The sequence below is a fragment of the Neovison vison genome, chromosome 1 (assembly GCF_020171115.1).
Source record: "Neovison vison isolate M4711 chromosome 1, ASM_NN_V1, whole genome shotgun sequence".
NCBI classification, from domain to species: Eukaryota; Metazoa; Chordata; class Mammalia; order Carnivora; family Mustelidae; genus Neogale; species Neogale vison.
This window is the reverse complement of record NC_058091.1, coordinates 165759471-165777436: the sequence shown is the minus strand read 5'-3', so window position 1 is coordinate 165777436 and position 17966 is coordinate 165759471. Positions and strand designations below refer to the sequence as shown.

General features: G+C 41.5%; 2 pseudogenes; one reads left to right on the top strand and one right to left on the bottom strand.

Annotated features, from left to right (window-relative positions):
* The first annotated feature begins 1990 nt into the window (after positions 1-1990).
* On the top strand, positions 1991-3327 carry LOC122900733 (annotated as a pseudogene).
* Positions 3328-14101: 10774 nt separating this feature from the next.
* On the bottom strand, positions 14102-15281 carry LOC122900729 (annotated as a pseudogene).
* Between the last annotated feature and the right edge of the window lie 2685 nt (positions 15282-17966).

Genomic DNA, 17966 nt, shown 5'->3' with positions numbered 1-17966 from the left:
TTTTTTTTCAATTTATTTGTTTTCAGAAAAACATTATTCATTATTTTTTCACCACACCCAGTGCTCCATGCAAGCCGTGCCCTCTATAATACCCACCACCTGGTACCCCAACCTCCCCCCCCGCCACTTCAAACCCCTCAGACTGTTTTTCAGAGTCCATAGTCTCTCATGGTTCACCTCCCCTTCCAATTTACCCAAATTCCCTACTCCTCTCTAACACCCCTTGTCCTCCATGCTATTTGTTATGCTCCACAAATAAGTGAAACCATATGATAATTGACTCTCTCTGCTTGACTTATTTCACTCAGCATCATCTCTTCCAGTCCCGTCCATGTTGCTACAAAAGTTGGGTATTCATCCTTTCTGATGGAGGCATAATACTCCATAGTGTGTATGGACCACATCTTCCTTATCCATTCGTCCGTTGAAGGGCATCTTGGTTCTTTCCATAGTTTGGCGACCGTGGCCATTGCTGCTATAAACATTGGGGTACAGATGGCCCTTCTTTTCACGACATCTGTATCTTTGGGGTAAATACCCAGGAGTGCAATTGCAGGGTCATAGGGAAGCTCTATTTTTAATTTCTTGAGGAATCTCCACACTGTTCTCCAAAGAGGCTGCACCAACTTGCATTCCCACCAACAGTGTAAGAGGGTTCCCCTTTCTCCAGTTTTCTCTTCTAAGGAGAATGTCTGCATGCTGCATTCATATGTGTGCAAATCCAGACAATGTACACTTGGTCTGAATAATTTCTTCCAAAAATATATTTTGCCACCGTCTCCTGGGCTGCAGCAACGGCTAGCCGAAAGCTCCCAAAGGACGTCTGATCCCTCATTTTAGCCAAAGCACACCTCTCCAGCCTGCGTGCTGCTCAGACATTAGTGGTGACTTGAAGTGACTTGCTTCCTGGTCTAAAAACTCTGCTCTCAATCTCTGCAGGGGGCAGTATACAAATCTTTCACATTACCTTTAGTGCTGGATATATGATTCTTCTGGTGCCCCCTCTCAAGATACAAGCTTCCAGTGATCAGATAGGTTCAGGGATTCAAGAACAAGCTCAGTTTCATTGATATCAGAGAAAGTGACAGAAGTCCCTGCTTCAGTCTTTGTTCACATGATCTTTTACATCATTGGCACTCTATACATCAGTCAGTCCTCCAGGAGGACTATCTCCCCTGCGTGATTTCTGTCCACTTTTATGCACAGGTATGAAGGAGGTGATGGGTGGGGTCTTGGAACAGTTGGGGTGGGTCATAGCAAGTGGATAGTCCAACATACTTTTTATAACATGGGAACCCATGCCACCTGCTTTTGCTTTTCCATGAAATACAAAGAGTCCTTTCAAAACTTTCATGAGCCAGCACACATTCTAGATAAAAGAAAAACTAGATAGAAACTAGATAAAAAAACACACACAAAAGAAAACTAGATAAGAAACATATTTGCAATCATGGAAAGTTTCTCCTAATGAAGATAAAGGAGCCAGTCATCCTTACTTAGGTGCCTCATGTGAGAACCAAGTTCTATGACACGGTGTTGTTGGAGGTTATCAGAAGTGGGTTTTCTGGAGAGTCTTACATCACAGTGGGAAAGGGTGTTGAGATAACTGCTGGTGCTGTCTTAGATTCGCTGCGATGAAAAAGTAATATTTTCAAAATGTTACAAACAAAGGAAACTAAAGCAATTTAAATAAAAATGATGTGGGCTTCTGGAAAAGTTTGGATTGAAGAATCAGGCTGTAAAATTAGTCTGGAAGAATGAAGAGTGTCTTATAGAAGAAGGGCTTTCGAAGATAAGGGAAGAGCCTGAACAAAAGCAATGACTGGACAGAAAGAGAAGCGCTCCTGGGTGCAATGTTGTGGCCAGGACTGACATTATACCCGTCCCTAACAGCACAGCCCACGCCATTCCTTGCTGTACTAACTTTTTCCTTCCCTTTTTTTCTCCTCCCCATAGTGCCTTCCCATGGGTCAGTCATAGTGCTCCACCCATGGGTCAGTCCCTCTCTTCCACATCCTCTTATACAAAGAGTAGTGATTTGGCCTCTGGCTTTGACAAATTTTTTAAGAACTTCAAGTCAAAAAGCAAAATCCTCTGTCAGGAAACCATTGCATTGATTGAAACACACCTAAGGTGGGGGACATTCCCAGATTGGCTTCTGTAATTAGTGATGCACTGAGAGACATTGACAGTGCCCCTCTAAACATTGCTGTGACTGGGGAGTCTGGAAGAGGGAAGTCCAGTTTCATAAATGCCCTGCAGGGGATGAGGCACGATGAAGAAGGGGCTGCCCCCACCGGGGCAGTGGAGACAACCTTGGAGAGAAGAGCATACAAACACCCGAAACTTCCCAATGTGACATTTTGGGATCTGCCTAGTATGATGACCATTACCTTTCAGCCACAGAAGTATTTGAAGAAGATGAAATTTGGTGAGTATGACTTCTTTATTATCAACTCTTCTACACGCTTCAAAATTAGTGACGCTCATTTGGCTGAAGCAATTAGAAAAATGAAGAAGAATTTCTACTTTCTTCGAACTAAAGTGGACAGTGATTTACATAGTGCAAAAATAAGTAAACCCAGCACATTCAATAAGGATGAAATCCTGCAAAGGATCCGCAGTGACTGTATGACTCAGTTGGAGAATGCTAATATGGGTGGCACTCAGGTCTTCTTAATATCCAGCTTTGATTTGTCTGAGACAAATATGACTTCCCACACCTGGAGACCACCTTTCTGAGGGAGCTCCCAGCCCACAAGCACCACATCTTCATGCAATACCTGCCGAATGTTACCGAGGCCGCCTTTGACTGGAAGAGGGATTCCCTGAAACAGAAGGTCTGGCTGGAGGCCCTGAAGGCTGGAGCATCAGCCACCATCCCTTTCAAGGGTTTTATCAGTGATAATGATGTAGAGAAGCTGGAGGAGACTTTAACCCTCTACAGGTCTTACTTTGGGCTGGATGATGCATCCCTGGAAACCATAGCCAAGGACTTGCATGTGTCAGTGGAGAAACTCAAGGCAAACCTCACCTCTCCCCATTTGCTATCAGCTGAGAAGGGTGATGAGTTATTAGGAGAAAAACTGTTGAGACGTGGAAAAATTCTGCGCTGTTACTGGAGGACCCATTGCCAGTGGTATTTACTTTAGGAAGATATTCAACTTGCAAAATTATTTCCTTGAGACCGTGGTGAATGATGCAAAAGTTCTTCTTAAAAAAAAAAAAATACAAGATATTTTTACGGACCCTGTTGAATCTGGGCAATCCTATCTACCTCAGGATGTCGGGAATGAAAATGGGGAAAATGAGGCAGCCAGATCCTGAACTATTCTCAGTATTGGCATGGCACGGGGACCTGGAAGGATGACCTAGGACTTCCCTGAAGCAATCCTGACACACTCCCCTCAAGGTGTTTCACAGACATTTCCATAATTCACTCTGGAGCAAACCATGAACTTAATGAAACTGTTATTTGACAGTGAGAACAATCAGCTCTAAAAATTCTTTTCATATGATCTTTCCTGGGAAAATGAAGGACAGGAGTCTGGAATTTTCTGCTTAGCAGAGAGAATATCTCTTTGTGTGATGGTTACTACATACCCAGCACTGGTCTTTCTACTGACATAGTAGTGAAAAAAGGCTGTTCACACAGATCTTCAGAAATTATTTTTTAAGTGATTGCATACATAGTCTATTTTTGGCATTCCTGTTATTCTGTTGTGAAGGCAGAAATTCTGCTCAGTTAATGTTGACTGATATCCTACTTGTCCTTTCTAGGATTATCATTATATTTAATAAATATTAAATATAGTGAACTGAACATGTGTCAGGAAATGAAAGAGAAACATTAGCTAAGGAAAAAATCTATCTAAGGTACACTGTGAGAGGAAGAAATGTGTAAGATGGGAAAATAGTCCAAGGGTTTGCAAACTGTAGGTCTAGACACCTCTTGGTGGCTGGCAGTATATTTTGTGCCTGAGAATGGAGGTTAGGGAATAAGAGCCAAGAGGACTGTCATGAATCTAAGTGGAAATTAAAAAAAAAAAAAATACAAAAGCTCCTTAATCATATCCAATGTCTTATCTAAGGAGGGAACTACAAATTATAAATGGCACCTACAATAAGATATCATTTATCTGCTATTAGATTGGGCAGATTGCAAGTTTGACATTGTGTGGATGAAACTAGAAAAATAGAGTCTGTCATACAGTGTTCATCCGTACATAGTGTGTACAGATTAGGCCATCCCTAGGAAAACATGCCTTTACACTTTGCCCCAGTGATCCTGCTTTGAAGAATCTGGGCCATAAAAACTGGGAGTAGATTGGTGGTTAACAGGGGATGGAAAGTGGGGGAGAAATGTGTACAGCTTTTGATACTCTAGTTATAAGTTGAATGTATAGCATGGTGACTATGGTTTGTAACAGTCTTTTCTACTCTGCAACAATAATAATACTTGAAATTTGCTAAGAAAATAGATCCTAAGCATTTTTACACACACACACACACACACACACACACAGTATATATGTGAGGTGATGAATGTATTAATTATATTAATTAACTTGATTATGGTAATCATTTCACTACATGTGCATATATATCAAATCATCACATTGTACATTTAAAATATATATGATTTTGTTTGTAAATTTACCTAAATAAATATGAGGGGGAAAGGAATAATAAATCTGGGAAAACTACAAAAAGACATATGTTAAAAGTTATTAGTTACAGCACTATTTGAAATGGTAAAACGCAAAATTTAAATGTTCTTCAATAGGAAACATTATAGCTACAAAATAGATAGATGATTTGACAACTATACAAAGGAGTAAGTAATATCCTCTATATTGCTGTGTTCTCATCTCCAAGATATATTGTTCGATGCAAAAAGTAAGATGGAGAATTATATGTACAGTATGTTAGTGACGATCTAAGACAGTGTAAAATATGAATTATATATTTGCACATATTCTTCAATTAAATATGAAACAACTTCAGTAATAAAATTCAATTGTGTATTGGGGAAGTGATGGGTGGAGAGGCAGCGTAAAGGCTAGTTTTTCCTTAATGCAACTTATTTTACATTGAAAATGCATGCAAATGTTTTACAAAGCTTGGTAACTGTGTAATTAAACAAGATGATCTAACATTTAATAAAATACAAAGCAAATCTAAACTTTGTTGGTATAAGAAAACAATTTATCTCATCTTCTTCTCCACCTCCCTCTCCCCTCCCCCTTCCCTTCTTATTTCTCCCTCCTCCCCCTCCCCCTCCTTCTCCTCCTCCTCCATTTGTTATATTAGTCACCATACAGTACATCATTGGTTTTTGATGTAGTGTTCCAAGATTCATTGTTTACATATAACACCTAGTGCTACATGGATATGTGTCCTCCTTAATACCTATCACCAGGCCAACACATCCCCCACCTCCTACCCTCTAAAACCCTCAGTTTGTTTCTCAGAATCCACTGTCTCTCATGATTTGTCTCCCCTTCTGATTCTCCCCCCTTCATTTTTCCCTTCCTTAAAACAATTTATTTGAAGATTTTATTTATTTATTTATTTATTTATTTACTATTTTTAAATCTCCACTGTAATTAACATACAGTGTTATATTAGTTTTGGTATACAATGGTGATTCAACACTTCTGACCATTTCTCTATGCTCACCACAATAAGTGAATAAATAAGTACTCTTTAATCCCCATCAAGTTTTTCACCCACTGTTCTCCCCTCCTCCCCTCCAGTGACCACCCATTTGGTCACAAACTCCTTTAAATTTTGTTTCTCTGGGAAATGCTTTATTTCTCCTTCCATCCTGAATGATAGCCTTGCTGGATAGACTATTCTTGGGGACAAATTTTTCCCACTCAGCACATTCAATATAGCTTGACATTCGCATCTGGCTTGATGAGTTTCTCTTGAGAGATCTGCAGCTGGCCTTGTCTATCTTCCATTGTAAGTAAGGATTTTTTTTTTTTGTCTTGCTGCTTTTAGGATATTTTTTCCTATATCTCTATATTCTACAAATATTATTTTACTCTATCTTGGTGTTGGCCTGCTTCTGTTGATTTTGATGGGAGTTCTCTGTGCCTCCTGGATCTGGGTGTCTGTCTCCTTCCCCAGATTAGGGACATTTTCAGCCATTATTTCCTCATATAAATTTTCTGTCCCCTTTTCTCTCTTCTACTTCTGGGACCCCTATAATATGAATGTTATTATAATTGAAGGAGCCACTGAGTTCCCTAAGTCTATTCTTGTGTTTCATAATTCTTCTTTTTCCCTTGTTTAGCTTCATTATTTCTTACTATTTTGTTCTCTGCATTATTTATTCATTCCTCTGTTTCTTCCAGCCTTTTGTTCATTGCATTAATGCCTGTTTACAATCTCATTTATAGCATTCTTCATTTCTGATTGGATCTTTTAAAAATATTTTATATCTGTGTTAAGGATGATGTCTTCAATTATCTTCTCAAGCCCAGTAAGTATGCTGATGATTATCAGGTTTTTTTTTTTAAGATTTTATTCGTTTATTTGACAGAGATATTACAAGTAGACAGAGAGGCAGGTAGAGGGGGAGGGGGAAGCAGGCTCCCTGCTGAGCAAATAGGGCTGACATAGGGCTCAATTCCAGGACCCCAAGATCATGACCTGAGCCAAAGGCAGAGGCTTTAACCCACAGAGACATCCAGGCACCCCTGCTTATCAGTTTAAATTCTCTATCCATCATGTTATTTCTATCTGTTTTGCTTAGATGTCTGCTATGGTCTTATCTTGTTCTTTCATTTAGGATAAATTCCTCCATCTTGACATCTTTTCTAACCCTCTACTTTCTTTTTTTCATGTTACAAAAGCCAGTTATATTTCTTGTTCCTGAAAGTAATGGCTTTATGAAGAGCGGGTTATGTAATGTCTGGGGCTTTGTGCTCCCAAGAACGACTCTGGTTTGCATTAAGTGCGCTCTGCTGTTATGCTCTGGCTGTACAATCCTTTAGGCCAGTTGTCTGCAGACTCCTTCCCAGCATGTTTGAGGTAGTCTCCTCTCTATGTTGTGAAGTTTGTTCTGTCAGTCTTCAGACTGATTTCTGGAGTATTTAGGAAGAGTTGATAGTTATCTACTTGTGTTCTTAGGAACAGACAAGCCTCAGGTCTTCCTACACTTCTGCCATCTTTCAAGGCTCAAATGCCACCATTTAAAAAATTTATTTTTTACTTCTGGAAGATTCCCTGATTTTCCAAGCCTTGTATACTTCGTTTCCACCTAGTTCTCAAATTTCTTATTTCCAAGAGATTTTCTTGTTGTTCTCTGAATGTTCCCTGTGTATGGCCTCTGATTTTTGAGCATTCAGTTTTCAACCAGCTAGCATTTACTGACAGGCTACTATGTGCCAGAAAATCATTTAGGTGTAGGTATAGTGTAGTAGTTTCTTATCTCTCTGACACTAATGAAAGGTTGATTTTCCTCCTGCTCCCTCATTTCCCTCTGATACCTTTGAGTTGCCATAGCCTTCCCATCTAAGTTCTGCCATCACTGTTAGGGGCTCATGCCAGAGGCTGTAATCCTTGACTGTCCTTTCTTATATATACTAGAAACCTATCCCATGTAAATAGTCACACACACACACACACACACACACACACACACTCCAGGGGAGAAGACAACAAAAAGACAATGAGGGAAGCCAGGAAGCAGGTGAGTGAGTGGAAAGGGATTTAGTTGACCTGAGAAAACAAAACCCTGATGTGACAACAAGGCAGCCACATTTGTTCCTCTGTGCCCCAGGCTGGTGGAGGTGCGTGAAGTCAGTACTGGCTGAATTGTGTCCCCCCACATCCACCCCACTCTGTGATGAAGTCCAAACCCCCAATACCTTTGAAGTAAATGTATGTGGTGACAAGGTCTTCAAAGAGGCAGTGAAGTTAAAATGAGATATTCAGGATGGTCCTGAATCCAATAGGAATTCTTTTAGCAGAGGAAAGTTGGATGCAGTCATGCAGGCACACAGGAAAGACCATGTGGACACAGAGAGAAGGAGAAGCTGGCATTCTGCAAACCAAGGAGAGAGGCCTCAGAAGAAACCAACCCTGAAAACACCTTGATCTAGGACTTCTAGCCCCAGAGCTATGAGAAAACAAATTTCTGTTGTTTAAGTCACCCAGACTGTGGGACTTTGCTATGGCAGCCTGAGCAGACAAAGCTCTTGCAGCAGAAATAATTCTGACTAAAACACTAGTGCAGTTGGCTGGTGATCAGGCCAAGGTGAACCCATTTGCAAGTGTGAAACTACATAGCACCCCATCTATACAGGCATACAAGCATTTCTGAAGCGAACTGAGGAAGGAGGAAAGGAACTGCAAGTGTTGGTGTGGCTTATAACAGAAGGAGGGAAGTTGTCATCATTCCCTTCCCCCTTAGACCTGACCTCAAGAAGGAGGCTGCTCTGCCTGTGACTGATCTCACATCAGTTCTTGGGGATCTGTATGGAACAACCATGAAGGCTCAGGCCCTAAAGGGCAGCTGAAGCCCTTGACTGAGTCCAACTTGCTGTCAGCAGGTGTGCAAGTCTATAGCTAGGTGGGCAGGGAAACTGTCCTCTTTTGCTTCCAGGAGTCACAGAACCAAAGCACACTGATGCAGGAGGAGTCATTGAATACTCCTATCCTCCAATTCTGGATTTTATGTATGAGGAATGAGGTCCGGGGTGATGTCATGACTGGCATGGTCCATAGAGGAGGTGAGCCAGAGTCTGAGGCTAGAGGGAAGAGAGTAAGAGGCAGCTGCTGTGGGATTTCCAAGTGGTCTCTAGGTCCTGCACTGATGGGTAGATTTGCTCTTTGGGACAACACAAAAGGAAATAAGTTACATCTGAACTCCCATCTCTCCTCCACAGCCGGCCTAACCCCCATTATCTTAATGAGGGATTTCTTTAATTAGAACTCCTGGGAAACTCCTTATTTCTTTCCTTGAAGTATTGTTGAAACAGAATGTTGCATAGGTTTCAGGTATACAACAAATAAATCCACAACTCTGTGGGCTCTGCTGTGCTCATCATAAGTGTAGCTACCAGCTGTCACCATACACTACTACTACAATCTCATTGGCCATATTCCCTACACTGCATCTCCTATTTGTGCCAGGACAGTCTTTACCTGAGTGACAAGATCCTCCCCTACACAGCAGAATTTGCTTTGGGTGGTCTCTTTCTAAATGTTTTTCCTATATTCCATTATCTGCTTCTTCCCACAAGCCTCTGAAAATACTGAGGGCAGGAAAGCTTTCCCCAGCCACCACCTTCCCTAATATGGGGGTGCTGAGAGTCACAGTCACCTGCTAGTTTATGAAATGAAGGTGAATGTGGTGATCTCAAAGGAAGATCCACTCAGACCTTAGTGAGAATAGGAAACATTTCTATTTCATCAGTCAGAAACACCCATCTTACAACCAGACAACCTGAGTTTCTTGGTCTCCAATACTGAGAGAAGAAGCACAACACCAATATTTGCTTTTGTGGGCTTTTTGAGTCATTTATGTTCCTTCTCAACACACTCATTTTCCTGTCACTGCCTTCATAGGAGTTCACTGTATTTTTAAATTTAAAAATGGCACTCAATATGAAGTGATGTTCTGTTTTTTGGTTAATCTCCTTTTTGATTTCTCAAGTTGGTAGAAAGTAAAAGGCAGAAAGCATCTTTCATAGTTCTTGAACCACAAAATATCTCTGGTCATATGCAGTGAGAGGAACCACCATCGGGAGAGTCTTCATTCACTATACTCCCAGAGAAAGGTCTGGGACCTGAACCCAGCCCTGTGACCTCAGTGCTCAGAGCACACTCAGGGTCTTAGTGGCCCACTCTGGCTGTCACACACTGAAACCTAACCAGTGTTGCATAGTGATGGTGAAGGAAGGATGGTAGAGCCTCTGTGGGAGGCTGGGTGGAAGGCACCCAGGTGTCTCTTGAGCTCATGCATCTACATGAGCAGCTCCCCAGAGTTGATCATGGTGCTACCTGGAAGAGAAGGAGAGTATTCAAGGCTTCAGTGACAAAATAAATAAATAAATAAATAAATAAAATAAAAATGGGAGTTAAATCTCTGGAGTCTTTCTCAACCCTAACTAAGAACATACTTTCAATCCAATGGAGAGCAACTGAGGCATGAATTAGAATAAAAATCCATTGGGGATCACACTGTATTCTGGAAATTGCTCCTAGTTTCAGGAAGTTGGTTTGCTAGAGTTGCCATAACAAAATACCATGGGCTGGGAGGCTTAAATAACAGAAATTTATTCTCTCACTATTCTGAAGGCTGTATGTCTTAGATCAAGGTGCCTTTGGTTTTGCTCCTTCTGAAGCTTCTGTCCTTGGCTTGCACATGGCCCCATTCTCCTGTGTCCTTATATGGCCTTTGTCTGTGTGTGCATCCTTGGTGTCTCTTCTCTGCCTTCTAAAATCAGCCCCATGAGTCACAGCTCCACCCATCTGAGCTCAGTTAACCTTCACTATCTCCTTAATGAGCCTCCTACAGCTTTACAGCTTCAACACAGGAACTTGTGGGTATACACTTCACTCCAGAATGAGCCCTAAGTCTAAAAATATGTTTAGTAACAGTAGTCTTTGTGTAGTGTTAGAGTTGGATTACAGAATGTTGTGTGCATGTCTGAGAACCCCAGCATCCCTGGGGAAGTCCATCAGAGGAGAACCCATGAGAGTGAGCCAGCAGATCCTGCAGAGCTTAAAGGACATGGCTCAGGAAAACTGCTTCAGATGCAAATGTGGTTAGACACCATTAATCTCCTAGAGACAAGGGGGTGGTCACAGGCACCAAGTTATAGGTATAGTCTACATCTGAGTTGTAAGGTTAGGAGCCTTCTCAACTGGCCAGTAGAGTTATAAATACAGAAAATATCTGAGAGATGGGAGATTTGAGGGTGTTTTGTCAGCAATGCATCATATTCCTTTCACACAATGTGTATCTGTATATTATGACCCAGCAATTCCACAGCTAGTTCTAGAGAAAGTTTGCCACAGGTGTACCAGAAACATGTGTAGGATGTTTTTAGAAGAACGGTGTTGAAGAGATAGAAACAACTGTAAAGAACCCCAAACTCAAATTTCCACTGACAGTGAATAGATTATGTGCTATCTTGGCAAAATGGAGAACACATGTGAGAGAAACAATGTAAATGAGAAGCCGCTTACAGAGGATGGAACACAAACTAATTCAATTTTTCTAAAGCATCCAAACAAGCAAAACTAAATGATATAATGTCTGAGGAAACACACATCTATGGAAATAACTAAAGAAAGCAAAAACAAGCGTGCGCGCGCGCGCACACACACACACACACACATTAAACTCCAAATTCAAAGGATCTGTACATCTGAGAATAGATGCAGAGAGACACAATATGGGGTGATGCTTGTGGGAATATCCAATGATTTAAGTAACATTCCAGTTCTTAATTTGGGAGTTGAGTTAACAGGTATTCATCTTTATATCTCACTTTATTCTGTGTATATATCTGTATTGTATCATATATATCAGTAGGATATATATTGTAGGTATATGATATATACCTATATGATATAGGTAGGTATATGATATATATACCATCCATGATATCCTACTGATATATATGATACAATACAGAGTGCTGAACATGATTGTACTTAGAACACGTAATAAGGAACAATGCCAAAGGGGAAGAATGATGTCAGCCATTATCTTTTTCACTAGACTCCATTTTAAAGCAGCTTTAGTGTCACAGCAAAATTGAGCAGAAGGTGCATAGGACCTTCTGAACCCCCTGAACCCATGAACCCCCTGCCCTCACACAAGTACAGCCTGTCCACTGTCAACAACTCACACCATCCTACAATTCATGAACCCAAAATGACCCATTTTTCTCCCTCCATGTCCATAGTTTACATTGGGTTCCCTCTTGGTGTTGCATATTCTATGAGATAAGATAAAAATATAATTTATCCACCATTATCATATCACACAGAGTGATTTCACTGCTCTAAATGGCCTCTGTGCTCCACCGTCTTGTCCCTCCCTGCCCTGAACCCTTGAGAACCACTGATCTTTTTCTCATTTCTACAGTTTTGCCTTTCTTGGAATGTTACATACTTGGAATCATGCAGTATTTAGCCTCTCCAAATTGATTTCTCTCACTTGGTAATATGTGTTTCCATTTCATCCATGTCTTTTCACATCAGCTCTCACTAAGGAGGCTTCTGAATGCTGAGTGTTGATGGAGGTCCTTCAGGTCACTAGTCCCCTGGTGACACTTCTGACATAGTCCCCATGGATGAGGACAACCGGGTGGCCATTTAAGGAATGGAATGGAATTGGCATTGGGCTTTATACTGGCAACATGACATGCTAGGAGGAGATAGATCTTCAGAGTTCTAAGAGAAAATGATGTTGTTTCCTATACACAAACTATTTATTAAATGTGATCACAAAACGAAGTCCTTAAATGGAATAGCAAAGACTCAGAAAGTACCTCCCAGGGAACTTTTTTTTCTCACTTTGTTTGAGAATGGACCTAATGTGAATGAACCAGGGAATCCAAGAAGCACAAGCACTACCAACATAATGGATGGATGTGAGCAAGGCCTGTGCTCCAGGCTGGGAGAGCAACTAGTCCAACTGAGAGTAAGAATTAGAAGAGTTGCATGGGACCCTTTCAGGGAAAAAGGATTTTCTGGAGTAATGTCATCATTACAACGCAGAGTTATCTGAGGTTAAGGGAATGGCATAGGATTATTATGATAAAACCATACTGTGCCACTTCCTCATCGCCTTCATACTTTGCGCCCAGATTTGTTTAATTATCTTATAAATTCAGTTACAAAGATTTGGTGGCCAAAATTTTACACATTGGTCCAATTCAGATATGTCCACCAAATTTAGATTGGGTTCCATACTGGGTGTGATCTTCCCAGGTTAATAGAGTAAGGTCATATGGTTGATGGAGAATGTTGCTAGGAAGGATGGCTGCTCTTGTGAGGAATGAATGATTCCCACAGTGGTGAGACCCAGGTTATGTTACTTTTGGTGTGGAGAGAGAGGTTTCAAACATCATTGAAAAAAAGGTGTTATAAAAAACAATTTTTGTTATACATACACACACACACACACACACACACACACACACGGTAAAGGGAAAAATCTAGAACCACGGTCTAAAATGGTTTCCAATTAGGAGAATTTCCATAGAGTCTATATATGTTGGGTTAACTATATAGACAGTGAGGTCATAGGCAGTGGTTTAGTTTCCTCAATGTTGACAATCAGATTAACATTTCTTTGACCGACATAGGAGATGACTTTAGCAAAGAATACAACATAGAAGGTAACTTTAAGTAAACAAACACTTCTCTAAAGGAAACATAATCTAACAGGTACTATTTCCTATGACAGGCCCACCATGAGCTGTGCATGTGAAGAGCATGAACTCTTGGAGCGGGTGGCAGTCAGTGTTACCACTTACAATAGTCAGATTTGCTTATACATTCAACAGTTTTCTATTCCCAGTAACAATGGCCCTTGCGTCCCTTTCCTGTACCCCTTTTTTTTCCCTATATAAAGTTTTTGTGCAATCAGTGAGGGGAGGTGTAAGGGCAGAACTTTGCAGAATACCAGAATGGTCTTGGAAACTTTCAAAGAATAGCTAAACATACATTCTCCATCATATTTCCCCAAAGGGAACATTTCAAAGGATGTTCTCCCCTCTGCATCTGTATGCCTCTATAAGTCCAGAGGTGAGAAGTGAAGGAACGTGAGGGTCTGGATGTTAATGTTAAGTGATAAGGGGATGTCAGAATGAGACTGTATGTCACAGAGCAAATCTTTTCATTCACCTTTGGATCCAGGCTCATTTAATAAGTGATAAAAAGTAGAAAAAATTTTAGAGTTTCCCAACAGGGATTCAAAATGAGAAAATCAGCCCATTTTTCTTGAAGAACTTACAGCCAATGAAAGTGGAAATATTGGGCTTGATTGAGAATTCATGAAGGGTACAGTGTGAAAAGAGGACCCCAGATGTTCTGACTTCCCTCCAGAAGAAATCACAGCTCTTCAGATGATGGAATCTATGAGGATTTTCTTCATGATGGTCCTGGTGTCCTTGGCAACTATTTCAAGGAAGTGTCTGTGTCTGTAGTTGAGAACAGTATCACCTAAGAATGGGATGTGTCTGAGAATTGAATATAAGTAAGAGGTTGTATTACAATTCATGAAAGATAATATCCTGTCCCCAGTGAGGACAGTGTGCAGATCCTGAGACTTCATAATAGCCTTGTACTCCTCCATAGGTTTCCCCATACTCTGGGCCACCTGCTGGAGAGACTCATCATCCACACCAAAAAAACAAGTGGTAGGCCATCAGACACTCTGCCAGATCATCTGTATTCTGGATGCCAAGGACGTCCTGGAAAGAATTTGAAGCTATTTGCCCCTGCAAAGAGGTCACTTGGTCATTAATGACCTTCTCACAGGTGTCAGACAGTTTCTCTAGAGGACAATGGTATCTAATATCAGAGATGTCCCTGTGCAAGGTCTCCCTAAGCTCTGGGAAGTCATTCAATAAGGGTTCAAAGCTGGAGACCAGGAATATGATAGGTTTGTGCACTCCTTCCTTTTGGAGTGTTTCCCAAATATTCTCTCGGATATTCTGCAGGAGTCATTCCTCTGAGAGGGTACGTGTGCTGATGTCCCTGTCCAGCTTGGTCCAGACAATGTAGGACTTCTTTCCCTGTTCCTGAATGGCTTTGGCAAGCTTCACGAGATTCATGCTGAACTGTTTCGATGCAATGATGATGAAGAGGTCATACAGACTAAACTGCATCTCCGCTAGATAGTTCCCCAGGGTTTGGGTACCTGCCCCTAGTCCAGGTAGGTCCCACAACTCCACATTGGGAAAGTGGGAGGAAAAGTAGCAAGTGGGAATCTGGGTGGTCCCCACCACCCCAGTGGGAGCTGAGTCCTCCTGTTCATGCCCAATTCCCCTCAGTGCATTGATGAAGGAAGACATGCCATTGCCAGAGTCCGCAGTGACAGCAATTCTCACTGGGGCACTAGACGCTATCTCCAGGGTTTCCCTGGCCACAGACCACCCCCTGCAACTTCGCTTCTACCAGTGCCTTCTCAGTGTTTGTGGCAGTTGCCTTAGGTAAGACTGTACATCCTGTATTGTACTGCAGAGCAGGGGGTGAAGGATGTAGACAATGGAGTGTAAAGACTGATTGGGCTGTGTCATGTCCCTGATCAGTGGAGTGACCTGTCGAAATAAGAAAAACAGGAGAGTTAGGAGGGCCAAGTGCACAGGGTGGCTGAGGATCATCAGATTTGTTATATCAAACTGAGGGTATCAGATCCACTCCCAACTCACTGCAAAGGTATTTAGATTAGAAACAGCAAGCCTAGGGGCAACTGGCTGGCTCAGTTAGTAGAAAGTGGGACTCAATCTTGGGGTTGTGAGTTTGAGCCCCATGTTGGGTGTGGAGATTACTTAAAAATAAAATCTTACCAAAAAAAAAAAAAAAAAAAAGAAAGAAAGAAACAAAGAAAAGAAACAGCAAGCCTCTACGGAACCAGAAAAGACCTCGAATAGCCAAAGGGATATTGAAAAAGAAAGCCAAAGTTGGTGGCATCACAATTTCGGACTTCAAGCTCTATTACAAAGCTGTCATCAAGACAGCATGGTACTGGCCCAAAAACAGACACATAGATCAATGGAACAGAATAGAGAGCCCAGAAATAGACCCTCAACTCTATGTTCAACTAATCTTCGACAAAGCAGGAAAGAATGTCCAATGGAAAAAAGACAGCCTCTTCAATAAATGGTGTTGGGAAAATTGGACAGCCACATGCAGAAAAATGAAATTGGACCATTTCCTTACACCATACATGAAAATAGACTCAAAATGGGTGAAGGACCTCAATGTGAGAAAGGAATCCATCAAAATCCTTGAGGAGAACACAGGCAGCAACCTCTTCGACCTCAGCCGCAGCAACATCTTCCTAGGAACATCGCCAAAGGCAAGGGAAGCAAGGGCAAAATGAACTATTGGGATTTCATCAAGATCAAAAGCTTTTGCACAGCAAAGGAAACAGTTAACAAAACCAAAAGACAACTGACAGAATGGGAGAAGATATTTGCAAACAACGTATCAGATAAAGGACTAGTGTCCAAACTCTATAAAGAACTTAGCAAACTCAACACCCAAAGAACAAATAATCCAATCAAGAAATGGGCAGAGGATATGAACAGACATTTCTGCAAAGAAGACATCCAGATGGCCAACAGACACATGAAAAAGTGCTCCATATCACTTGGCATCAGGGAAATACAAATCAAAACCACAATGAGATATCACCCCACACCAGTCAGAATGGCTAAAATCAACAAGTCAGGAAATGACAGATGCTGGCGAGGATGCGGAGAAAGGGGAACCCTCCTACACTGTTGGTGGGAATGCAAGCTGGTGCAATCACTCTGGAAAACAGCATGGAGGTTCCTCAAAATGTTGAAAATAGAACTTCCCTATGACCCAGCAATTGCACTACTGGGTATTTACCCTAAAGATACAAATGTAGTGATCCAAAGGGGCACGTGCACCCGAATGTTTATAGCATCAATGTCCACAATAGCCAAACTATGGAAAGAATCTAGATGTCCATCAACAGATGAATTGATAAAGAAGAGGTGGTATATATACACAATGGAATACTATGCAGCCATCAAAAGAAATGAAATCTTGCCATTTGTGACAACGTGTATGGAACTAGAACGTATCATGCTTAGCGAAATAAGTCAAGTGGAGAAAAGACAACTATCATATGATCTCCCTGATATGAGGAAGTGGTGATGCAACATGGGGGCTTAAATCGGTAGGAGAAGAATCAATGAAACAAGATGGGATTGGGAGGGAGACAAACCATAAGTGACTCTTAATCTCACAAAACAAACTGAGGGTTGCTGGGGGGAAAGGGGTTGGGTGAAGGGGGGTGGGGTTATGGACATTGGGGAGTGTATGTGCTTTGGTGAGTGCTGTGAAGTGTGTAAACCTGGCAATTCACAGACCTGTACCCCTGGGGATAAAAATATATTATATGTTTATAAAAAATAAAAAATTTTAAAGAGAAAAAAAGGAAACAGCAAGCCTCTGAAAAACTATTCAATAGATTGTCAAAACTTTGAACGTATTATTCAACGATAGAAAACGAGGAAAACCTATCATTTGTGATGACATGAATGTACCTTAAAAGCATTATGCCCAGTAAAATAAATCAGGCAGAGTGAGACAAATACTGTATGATCTAACTGATGTGTGGATCTAAAACTGAAATGAAATAATTCATTGAAAATCAGATCAGGCTTGTAGAGAGGCAGAGACAGATGATGAGAGGAGGGTGAATTGGTGGTCAAAAAAGTACAAGATTTCGGCTATCAGTTAGGTAAGTACTATAGGAGGAGGAGCTAAGATGGAGGTATCATAGAAAGACCCTAAGTTGGTCCCCTCCCTCAAACACACCTGGATAACTTTCAAATCATTCTGAACACCCAAGAAATTGACCTGAAACTGACAGAACAGAGTCCACAACTAGAGGGAGAGAAGAGACCACATTGAGGAAGATAGGAAGCATGGAGATGTGGTTTGGAGGAGAAATGGATCATGGGTGCCAGAGAGAGTAGGGAGCCCTGGTCATGGAGAAAAGCACACAGGGAAGAGATCGTTCACTCTTCTTGGAGTGCATCCATCTGTGAGAGGTGAGTTCACAGAGATGCCTCTCGGGGGACAAAAATATGAATGGGCCCCATTTCCCTCCCTCACCCCTCAGGACAGGCACAGAGCCACCTGCTCAGGGGGTATTTCCTCTGTCCCTGGCTGCCTAATCACCTTGCTCTAAGTCCCAAGCCCCTGCACTCTGGTATGACTGC